The 11,958-nt window shown below is 42.3% G+C and overlaps 1 long non-coding RNA gene across 2 annotated transcripts; it reads right to left on the bottom strand.

The window, feature by feature from the left end:
* Nucleotides 1-689: 689 nt before the first annotated feature.
* LOC128341823 (uncharacterized) lies at nucleotides 690-11,897 on the bottom strand. 2 transcript variants are annotated; one of them, XR_008314607.1, is made up of 4 exons: nucleotides 11,175-11,897; nucleotides 10,755-11,094; nucleotides 9,951-10,259; nucleotides 690-9,421 (listed from the first exon to the last, which is right to left on the bottom strand). It is a non-coding gene; the product is annotated as an uncharacterized LOC128341823 (long non-coding RNA). The 2 variants fall into 2 exon arrangements; XR_008314606.1 differs by having other exon boundaries at nucleotides 690-10,259.
* Between the last annotated feature and the right edge of the window lie 61 nt (nucleotides 11,898-11,958).

Here is an 11,958-nt window from a genome sequence, read left to right as displayed (position 1 = left end):
TCTTCTAGTTGGACTAGACTTGTAATAGCAGATCATTATTTCCTTGTTGGCATTTTTTGTATATTTTTTTTCGGTTAAGTGATGTTTCTTCCAGTAACCTTGCAGTCTCCAGCCCTGGTTGCTCAACTGAAGATCCTGAGTCGTGTTGCCCACTTGCCACCAGATGTCCAGGGACTCCAGCACCTGGCACGGTCCTTGTTGACCCGGGCGACGACCGATCTGGTATAGATTTATTAAAGTTACGTCTCACCATATTGTTGATGGGAGAGGCACTCTTTGTCTGGCTCCTCTGGTGAGACCTGTCCAGTATGGTTGGACCTCTTTCGTAGCTCTCACCTTCCTCAGAGCACGCAAGCCCCACAACCACGCCAAGGTAGTGCCTCACTGGGGGAATATTATTATTATTTTTTATTGTTATTATTATTAATTCAATTTCTATACCACCCTTTCAAAAATGGCTCAGGGCGGTTTACACAGAGAAATAATAAATAAATAGGATGGATCCCTGTCCCCAAAGGGCTCACAATCCAAAAAGAAACATGATAGACACCAGCAATAGTCACTGGAGGTACTGTGCTGGGGGTGGATAGGGCCAGTTACTCTCCCCCTGCTAAATAAAGAGACTCACCATGTTAAAAGGTGCCTCTTTACTATGTTAGCATATATGAAGCAAGAATACAGATTTGTGATTCCAGATAATTTTAATCCTAAATATAAATGTATTAACAAACATAGATAAAGGTATAAAATATAGAATATATATCTGTGTTTAGGGGGGCTCTTTGTTTATCAGCCCACCTACTTGACATGGAAGCCATGACCACACCTTAGCCTCTGCAGGTGACAGCAGATATGTCTGGAGACTTAGGGCCAATTTAAACAATCCTATGGCAAGATGTAGAACTAGCATATGCATATACTTTAGAGAAACACACAAAGTATTCATTGGCTATTGAGTGGTTTTAACAAGTCTCCCATGGTCGCATCTGATAATCAGTGAGGCTAGAGTAAAACAAAAACAAGAAAAATAACATGAAATATATTTGATGACATACAGGAAATACCTTTGTTGCAACCCTAAACTAAAAGTTTCACAAACAGTAAAACAGCAAATGTTAACTGTCTGTGAAACATAACTGAAGAGTGCATTCAACATATTTCATGTTGCAATAAGTCAAGCAGGGTGATTTCTTATAGGTTACATTTAGCAAGTAGCAATGATTTTTTTCATGGTAAATTTGCATCATGCAAAATTGCATCATCTTACAAGCCTTTATTTACAAATGTTTAGCTTTACTTAATGTCTTTTTAATCACAAGCTGAACCTTGGTACTTCACCATCTCATCTCAAATTTCAAGTACCACATTGATCAGGGTGTATAGTGTTGCATAAATGCCCTAATACAAATTCAGCATGTATTAACAACAAAAATACAAATGCTGAGTTTTCAGTTCCTGGAGAAAAAAGTGCATGCTATAGGAAGTGTACAAAAATTAGACTGCAATCGTAAGCAACAAACGTTAAATTAAATGTGTCAAGAGCATTGATCTGGATGCAGCTCTAAAGTAAAACATTTGAAGAACTTACATTAGTCACATGTGCTTATGGCCTTGTCTAAGCATGTAACCGAATGAGGTAGTTGAGTGGACTGTATCATATAGGCAGCAGGTGGAGAATTCAATTTGTTTCCTGTATTATAGAGCAAACAAACAAAACAGTGCTTCCAGCAAGTAAAGAACGAGTACAACAGGAGGAAAGACTGTATCGCTGCCTGTTCCTTGCTGTTCAATTTATCAGTTGCATTTTTTTTTTAATTCAGGGGAGTATGCAAACAGGCAACCTCATCATGGCAATCTAAAGTGGTAGGGGCAATTCTATCACCTCAAAATTCTACCACTTCATTTCCAACTCTGCTGCATACATAAAGCAGGCAACATGTACCTTTTTGTTGTTGATTTAATACTTTTAAATAAATGTAGTAAATATTATGCAAAATAATATATTTTATAATAATAGGAAGTAAATATGTAGACATAAGGCAGACTTGAATCCTTAACTTACAAAAGGCTTTTACTTCAGGCTGTTTCACACAGTACCGAAAACAAGCTTTTGCACTGCGTTCACTTATGCCCATGTTAACTTACCAGTTTGAGGAAATGCATGTCTCCACATTAATAGTAAACATAAGCTTGGGAACAGCTAGTGACCAAGATTTCTTGTCCATTTACTGCTGTTTGGACTGTTTTGCACATTATAGTATTTTACTTGCATGAATGTAGGAGAAAAGCCATTACATATAGAAATCATATTAGTCAGCATCCAGACAAACAAAACATGTGTGGAGCAAATGCAGGTGATTTTTATTCATCTTCCCTTCCCTCTGAAGCCAACTTTGACTCCTGAAAATACATATCTGAGGGCTGCACAACCCCCAGAGACATTATTTTTGGGGGGAGTCACAGTTGGCTTCAGGATGGAGATATTGATGAGCATTACCCCTTCCCTGGAGCTCACATACAGCATCACTTAATTAGTCTGGATGTCAGCATTGTATTTATTTTTCCATGTGTATATGTGTTTGAAAGACACAACATCTTCTACATACAAATAAATACATGAAGCAAAATAGACAGTTGTGTGATTTTCAGAGGGTGATGTATGCAGCTGTATTTAGTCTGACCATTAATAGTGAAGCTGTTGCCCTTGAACTACAGAAGCAGCTGCAGCTTCATTCAATATGATCTCATATTTGCTTCACTAACACTCCAATCCTAAATTTATTTATTTGGAAAAAAGTAAAACTGATCTCAGTGGGATTCTCCACCCCCCCGTAAATGGGCATACAGCCAGATCCTGTGCATGTCTGTGCAGAAGTCCCTATGAGTGAAAATAGACCTTTGTATATCGGGCAGCAGCGATACAGGAAGACGCTGAAAGGCATCATCTCATACTGTACGAGAGGAGGCCATGGTAAACCCCTCCTGTATTCTACCAAAGACAACCACAGGACTCTGTGGTTGCCAGGAGTCAACACCAACTCGATGGCACACTTTACCTTTTCCAGGTAAGCATGTATAAGATTGCTGCCTCAGGAGCACACCCTTTATCAATCACTTATTTGTCAAGTTGCCCTTACAAAATTAGAAGCATAGAAAAGTTGCTAGGATTTAGACTCGTCATAACAACCATCTGCATTGCATTGTGCATCTATCTTACGTATCAGGAAGTAGCCGTCCTTAAAAATAAAAGAAACTGCAACCAAAAACATCAGTTTAATTCATGTAAAGTAGACATATGTCTACATTTATCTTGTTTGCTTTATGTTTTAAATGGTTGTGCATTGTTTCAAATAAAAAGGCTTGTCTGGAATAGGCCCCAACACTTGCAGCATACCTGCCAACATGTCCCTATTTCCCCATTCACCTGAATGGGAAAAAGGGACATGTTGGCAGGTGTGTTACAGTAAAATTATTTTTTCCTCATACCAACATAATAATACAGTTGCTGGAACATTTGAAACAGTGTGGCCAAACATGCAAACAAATAGCAATTCCAAATCTTTACAATATCATCCAGAATCAGCTGAGATTGTTATTCTGACTCATACTCATCTGGAAAAATAAAAATAAAACCAAGTGGGCCCCTAAACTGAGGAGCAACAGTCTCCACAGTTAGAGCAAAGCCTGTGGAATGTAAGAAGGGAAATTCCCCACATTACCACACATGTTTCTATGGTCACAAAGAAAAGGAAGGGTGATTGCTATTAAAAGTGTGGAGCAGGAGTAGGGTGGGGAAATGTACAGCCAGCCAGTATTATTATCCTGGAACTAGGGTGCACAATAGCAGCTAGCTACTTCTAATGAGAGCCAATGTGGTGTAGTGGTTAGAGTGCTGGACTAGGACCGGGGAGACCCAAGTTCAAATCCCCATTCAGCCATGAAACTAGCTGGGTGACTCTGGGCCAGTCACTTCTCTCTCGGCCTAACCTACTTCACAGGGTTGTTGTGAAAGAGAAACTTAAGTATGTAGTACACTGCTCTGGGCTCCTTGGAGGAAGAGCGGGATATAAATGTAATTAATAATAATAATAATAATATGATACAGTATATGAAAGTGAGGAGAAAGGTATTTCAAAAGAAACAAACATTTAGCTGCGAAGACATTGTCTAGAAAGTACTAGCAGGTTACTGCCTGTCACCTTCTTGGGCTATGCCATCCATACTGATCCTTCAAACCCCCATCTGTGCTACTTTGGATTAGCACTTTCAGACTGGGATTGACACAGTTTTCAGCAGCACCTGATGCATGAGCAAACTGTAGCCTAAAAGAAAAGAGCCATTCACAATCCATTTGTTGTGGATACACACATTTTGCTACGTGTAAAACTGTTAAGTGAGCATTCTGCAAACGTCTGTTTCTTGCTGTGTATATCATGAGCTAAGACTGGCAAACATACATTTGTAGCTATATAGATATGAAGTGGCCCTAAGATTCTTAAGGAAAGGAAAGCAGTATATATTGTGTCACATCATTTTCTTCACACTTTAATTTTTAATTGCCATTAGTCACTCAAATTGGTTATGAGGGAAACCATTCCTTTTATTTCATATGATGAGAGGACTAAGGGAATGTTCTGTTGTAGTTTTGGTTAGTTTTGCTTACACAGTCAGGGTTGAGCTGGCTGCCATCTTTAGAGAGCACTTTCTTTCTCAGGAATTCTGCCTATTGAGCTAACCAGGAAAGGCCATTTATAGTTGCCACTGTTTATAGTTGCCACCACTTACAGTTCGGTGACAACTTTGAATTGGGCTTTTTTTTTAGCTGCCCTGGGGTTTTGGAATGTGTTTTCCCTCAGAATAAGAGCTGGGAGGAGAGCTGGTTACAGGAGCTGGTCTTGTGGTAGCAAGCATGAATTGTTCCTTTTGCTAAGCAGGATCCATCCTGCTCTGCATTTGAATGGGAAACAACATGTGTGAGCACTGTTGTAAGATATTTCCTTTAGGGGATGGGGCCACTCTGGGAAGAGCATGCATGCTTGCAGGCAGAGAGTCCAATTTCCCTGCTTGGCATTTCCAAGACAGGGCTGAGAGAGTCTCCTGCTTGCAACTTGGAAAAGCCGGTGTGTGACTGTAGGCATGGCAATACTGAGTTAGATGGACAAATGGTCTGACTTGGTGTCAGGCAGCTTCCTATGACTGTCTTTTAAAAAATGCTTTAAGACATGTGTTCAAACAGGCTTTTAGTTAAAACAGTTTTTATTTGTTATTAACTTCTGCTGTATTTTAAATTGTATGTAAACTGAAAGAGAGCGGGTGGTGGTACATAACTACGATAGATAAATAAATAAATATTGGATGCAGGGAGGTCATTTCCCTGCAGGAGATACTTTATTTTTTATTTACTGTATTCAATTTTTATACCGCCCTTCCAAAATTGGCTCAGGGTGGTTTACAAAACCACCCCGAGCTTGTAGTAAACAAGCTTGTAGTAAACAGAAATCCACCTTCTTGTAGGTGGCTTGTAGTAAACAGAAATCCACCTTCTTTTGCAGCAGATAGCATGATGAGTTGGCTTAAGTAATCTGGATTTATATTGACTAATTTTTCTTTGCCCTGTGAGTGACTATGCTAGTATGCGTCCTAGTCACACATTTTGCACATACCTGCTTGCCTGCATAGCATAGGCTGTATGCTACCGTTTAATATCATAGCACTGGAGGTCTTCTATTCCAGCCTCCTGTTTAGTGCAGGGCTACAGCATCTCTGACAGATGGCTGTCCAGCTTCTGTTTGAAAACCTCCAGCAAAGGAGAGCCCAGCACTGCATGAGGCAGACCACTGTCCACTGCTCTACCTCATGCACTGTCCACTGTCAGACAGCGCTTACAATTAGGACCTTCTTCCAAATGTCTAGCTGAAATCTGCTTCCCTGTAATTTCAACCCACTGGTTCTCGTTGCCCTCAGGAAAAACAGAGAACAAATCAGTTGTGGAGCCAGCCAAACGGCAGCCTGGGTCTGGCCTCGCTCGGTGGCCCCCTCCAGTTATGCCCCATGCGTGTGATGTTACGTGCATGGGGGCGTGGCTCGGGATCCAGAGAAGCCTGAGCGAGCTCTCAGCTTGTCATTTCAGGCAGCACTGGCTACCTGATAGGACACATTTCCCTTTCTCTCCCTCTCTGGAGGGAAGCAAAGGGAAATACATGCTGTCAGGCAGCAAGCACTGCCTGAAATAACAAGCAGAGAGTTCGCTCGGGACTCTCTGGAGTTGGGCATAGGAGGAGGGAATTTGTTCTCAGCTCCTTTAGAGCCTGAGCCATGCCCCCCTGCAAGCTTCAGCAGCCCTTTCAATTGGTGGCCTGAGTTCTTTGAACCCATTCACACAATGGTGGCTCCTCCCCAGAACAAATCCACTGTTCTCTGGATAGCCCTTCAGATATGTGAAGACAGCTATCAACCCTGCTCCCTCTAATCTTCTCTTCTCCAGGCTAAATATACCAAGCTCCCCACAGGCCTGGGTTTCCAGATTCTCATCATCTTTACTGGTCTCTTTTCAACCCATTCCAGTTGGCACAGAATATAGAGGAACTATTGCTTCTCGTCATCTAGGCACTATACTTCTGTTAATGCAGCCTAAGACTGCACTACAATTGTTAGCAGCTGCATCACACTGCTGGCTCATGTTCAACCTGTTGTCCACTAAGACATCTAGGTCCCTTTCAGATGTCCTATTGCCAAGTCAGGTTTTCTCCATCCTGTACTTGTGCATTTGATTTTTTTTACCCATATGATGGACTAAGGTTTTGGCCCAATACTTGAGCCTATCCAGACTGGACTGAATCTCAGTTCTATCTTCTAAGGTGTTAGCTCTCTTCCCTAGCTTCATGTAATCTGCAGATTTGATGACTGTCCTCTCTACTCCCTCCTCCCAGTCTTTTATTAAAATGTTGAACATCACAGGGCACAGGAAAAAGCCCCATGGCACTCTACTTGATACCTCCATCATGACTTGGAGCCATAATGTGTACTTACTGGGTACAGTTGTTCAACCAGCTGTGAATGCCCCTAACAGTAACATCATCTAGCCCACATTTTGCCAACTTCTAAACAAGGATATTGCAAGAGATCTTCTCAAAGGTTTTGCTGAAATCAAGATGCACTATGTCCACAGTATTCGTAAGACTTAATAAACCAGGGACTCTTATCAAAAAGGGAGAAATTAGTCTGGCATGACTTGTTCTTGACAAATCCACGCTGGACAAATCCTACTTATCACCAGATTATTTTCTAAGTGCTCATAGACAGACTGCTTAATAATCTGTTATAGGATCTTGACAAGTATTGACATCAAGCTGACAGGTCTGTAGTTTCTCAGCTCCTCCTTTTTGGAAAAAACAACATTCACTTGTCTCCAGACCTCCAGCACCTCACCTGTTCTCCAGGAATTCTCAAGGTCACAGTCAGTGGTTCTGATATCATATCTGCAAGTTCCTTCAGTATTCAGGGATGTAATCAATTTGGGCCTGGAGACTTAAACTCATTTAAGGTAGCTAGGTGTTCTCTTACTATCTCTTTACTTATCTTGAGGAGCTTTCCTTTCCTTTCTTAATTTCTGCATCTGTTCCTAGGCTGGGCCACCTTTGCCTTGAAAAACAGGGTTTGTTAGCCGTTTGAATTGTTGAATTGGTTTTATTCTGTTTTTTATAGTTTGATTTTAACTGTTAATTTCTTTTAATTGTTTTTACAGTGCTGTAAACCTCCCTGAGCCATTTTGGAAGGGTGGTATAGAAATCTAATAAATAAATAAATAAATAAATCAGCAATGCCTCCACTCTGTCACCGGTTACCATTTCACCATCTTTTCCACGCAACAGACTTACCGTTTCCTTGACCGTCCTCTTGTGGACATCTCTGTAAAACTGTTTTTGTTGTTTCTGCCATCCCCCACAAACCTCAGCTTGTCTTGAGCCTTAGCTTTCCTGACACCTTCCTACAGGTTCAGGCCATTCCTCTATACGTTTGCTTCTCTGCTATTCAGAGAGTTCTCTATGCATCCACGCTAGTTTATCGAGATGTCTCTCATTTTTCCTTCTCATGGGAATTGTTTGTGATTGTGCCTTCAATATCTTTATTATAGCTGCTTGGACTGCTTTCAATTTCTCCCTCTCTTTCCTCCACACCTTGTGTGTGGAGCAAGAGGGAAAGAGAAAGAAAGTATTCCAGGTAGTTAGCAAAGCACTTTCAAGCTGGGAGGTGAGGAAAGGCACCCTGTGTGAGGGACAAGTAGGTGTTAGGGGGTGAAGCCAGCCTGCCTCCCTTGCAGGTGCCACCCTCTCCCATCTCCCGACTTGCAAGCACGTTGCTAGCTGCCTAGATAATTTTCTTTCTCACTCTCTTTCCCTGTGAAGGAAGCGAGTGAGAGAAAAAGATCCAGACAGCTAAGCAAAGTGATTGTGTAACCTTTCCCTACTTTCCCCAGAGTTCAGACTCCAGAGACCAATACTGAAATTGCATATGAAGGCAAATGTAATTATTAATAACTTAAAGAAATTAATCAACTTGAATAGATACCCCCTTTAAACAATTTTTAACACACATATGTATTTAAATAATAATTTAAACTAGCTGACCTGGCACAGAGCATATACGCCCCTAGTTCTCCCTGTCTCTCCCCCCATCCCTTCAGCCCCGGCTGCCACTTCCTCTCGGCAGCTGGCTGCTGGCGCTTCCTCATCTTACCAGACGGCACTTCCTCTTGCCACCCGGCAGCCACCTCTTCCTCACGCCGGGTGGCCAGGCTGCTGCTTCCTCTCACCGGGTGGTGCTTCCTCTCGCCGCTCAGCACTTTCTCCCAGTGGCTGGCACCACCGCTTCCTTTCGCCGGCCAGCGGCTGCTCACCTTCCTCTCCTGCTCCCCTCACTCGCAAAATCTTGCAAGAGCTGCCATGCATGGGATTAGCCACAGGTATGTCTTAGCGAATTAAATAGATAGATAGAAGATAAGAAATCCAATTCCCTATTCAGGACAGTCAAACAAAACGGACTACAGAAGTCTCACATATTTCTTTGTTATCCTGATTGGAACAATCGAACAGACGGTCCCAAGTTTTTCTTCAGTTATGAGGCTTTAGTGTTCCTTAGTCTCTCTGGCTTGTGATGCTGATTCCACAGCTGAGTGACACGGTAGAGCAGGAAGCTGTTATTAGGTTCGCCTTGTCTATAGTTCAGTTTCTGTTCTTCCTCCTGTTGTCACGAACTCTCCTTAGTCTACCAGGCTTCGGCCCTCTTGCAGATGTTGGCCTACAAATCCCATAATCCCTGGCTATTGTCCACTGTGGCTGGGGATTATGGGAGTTGTAGTCCAAGAACAGCTGGGAGGGCCTAAGTTGAGCAAGGCCTGGTCTAACCAAGTCTCTTACTCTCTCTGAAAACAAAACAAAACTTTGTTCTCACAAACTCTTCTACGGCAACTCAGCTAGACTAAAAGTAATTAACTCCCCTCCCCACCCAACAGAGGGTTATATAAACGCAGGGTTACCCTTGCACTCCAGGAAATAGAGAAGGGCAGCACTTGTGAGGGAAGCAGGATGGCCTGTCCCTGACACCAATGTGTCAGCATCAGAGGGCCTGGCTGGCAATGTCTTGATGTTGCCTGGAATAGTGCCAACACTCATGCCAGCACTGGAGAAGACAAGTCTAGGGTAGCCAACACCCTTGTTCCTTCTTCTACCTTCTGAAAGATGAAGTTGTCAGCAAGGTAGATGAATAACTTATTGGACCTCCCAGACTTAGCATAGTTAGACTTCCAGCAGATGGCAGGATAGTTGAATCTCTCATTACTACTAATGCCTGCTTCTTTGAAAACTGGGTAATCAGTCAAAGGAAAGCATCATCCATGTCTTCTACTTGCCCATGTGGTCTATAGTAAATTCTACTTTTATCCATACACTTACATGCTCAAATTAATGGATTTCTGTGCAGATGTATACATTATTTATATATAATGTAACTCCTTCAATTTCTCTTGGGTCTAGTCCTTCTGAACTTGTTATATCCTTCAGGTACTATATTCCAATCACGAGTCTCACCCCACCAAGTGTCAGTGATAGCGACCACCAGATATTTGCCCTCCGGTCCTGCGTTAGGATTTTAAGTTCGTCCTGTTTGTTTCCTGTATTCTGTGCATTAGTGTATAGACCTTGGAGTGGAGATGATAGTCTATGGGTATAACTATTTGAGGAGCAAAGTGGAGAACTTTGTTGCTGCAGGGAAGAGAGAATGAGAGCACAAAGAAGTGAAATCCTGGTACTGATGCAGCAGTGGTATCGGTGACAAGGAGGGGCTGCTGCTGGGTGCAAGCTCTGTTGACACTGCCTCACTGCCAGACTACATTACCAAGCAGTGGTATAACCTGGAAGGTAAGGCCAGTCTGGCGACAAGTCTGGATGGGTGGAATCGGGACTGGTGATGTGGAGGTGGGTCAGTGAGAGAGGTAGGGGCAGATGGCAGAGGAGGAAAGCCAAGGGATGGGGTGGTGGAGGCAGTGGCATCAGGCAGATGGGGTGAAGCCTGCAGTGAGAGTGGGGCAACTGCCCTCTTCACTACAAGGTACAATCATTGCCTGAAGCTGTTGGCTCACCTTGCCTCATTGGGAAGCCACTCTGCTTGCTATAGTCACTTGCTAATTTCTATGCACCCCTCCTGCAGTTTGTTTACACTTTTGACAGATTTTCTTGTTCCTAGCACTTAGTACTTACCTGATACTGGACATTTGTCTTCATTCTCCATTGGGTTCTGACAAGGTTTGCGAGGCTCCTGCCAAACACTTTATTCCAGCCCTTGTGAGGTGCATCCTGTCTAGTTCCAGACAATCTTCATGTAGGTAGCATAGGCCATGGTCCAAGAATCCAGTCCTTTCTCAGTGATGCTATCTTCATAGCCAGCTGTTTATTTGCAGAATCTTGTGTTTTCTGCACGTATCTTGTCCTTCCACGGGTCAGTGCCTTCATTTTTCTTCCCAGTTCCTTGGAGAACCACTTCAGCTTTCTTCTGGCAGTATAATTCGTTCCCACATGGTTTGGCAAAAGCGTATATAATCTGGAATGCATGTGCTAATTTATTAGCGGGGTAGAGATACAGTGATTATCAAATGCTGCAGTTCTTCAATGCATACTTACATGTCCTGGGGACAAGTTCAGATGAATTTTGTAGGTTTTACTTAGTATAGAACTTGGCTAAAAATGTCACAGGTGTTGAGTTACATGACCTCCAGATGCTCAATGTTCTCTAATGCTTCGTTAAAACTGCCCAGAGGTGTCAGTTTTGGGCAGTATACAAATGTGCCAAATAAAAAAAATAGGCCCATCTGTTAAAATGTGTGTGTAACACTATCAAATATTGATTTTGGGAGGAGGGAAGAAACTACAACACTGAAACATATTGCAATCAGTTATTGTGATGTAATGTACTGATGAATAGCAGTTGTAATTACCGAATAAACAAATCAAAATTGAAGGGAAAATCACTAAATTGCAATCAATACTCAAGAGACCAATAAAGCGTTTAACGAACTTTACATGTGTCTCATAACTAGCTTTAAAATTCTCAGTGTCTTGAAAATATAATTTTCTCTGTGCGAATATGAAATGTAGGCATTATAAATATAGATGTCAAAACCAAAGAAAAAATACTGTAATAAAATAATCTCACACTGGTGGAAAGGGAATCCGTGCGCTAAAAATACGCAGTCAGGCACAGGGAAAGCTTTTGCCATGATCTCAGCAAGAGACTCCTGCTACGGCTCGCGGCCGGTCACATGAGATCGACCCCTAAAGGAAACCCCGGGTTTCAATGATAAACAAACAGCTCGCGTTTCAGTTTACCATTTGCAGTCCACACATAGCTTGGGAAAAGGGCAATAGTGCAGCGTCACGTCTTAACTTCTTCTCTCCTATCACAGCT

This window comes from Hemicordylus capensis, chromosome 2, assembly GCF_027244095.1.
Source record: "Hemicordylus capensis ecotype Gifberg chromosome 2, rHemCap1.1.pri, whole genome shotgun sequence".
Lineage (NCBI taxonomy): Eukaryota > Metazoa > Chordata > Lepidosauria > Squamata > Cordylidae > Hemicordylus > Hemicordylus capensis.
This window is presented reverse-complemented; position numbering and strand designations above follow the sequence as displayed.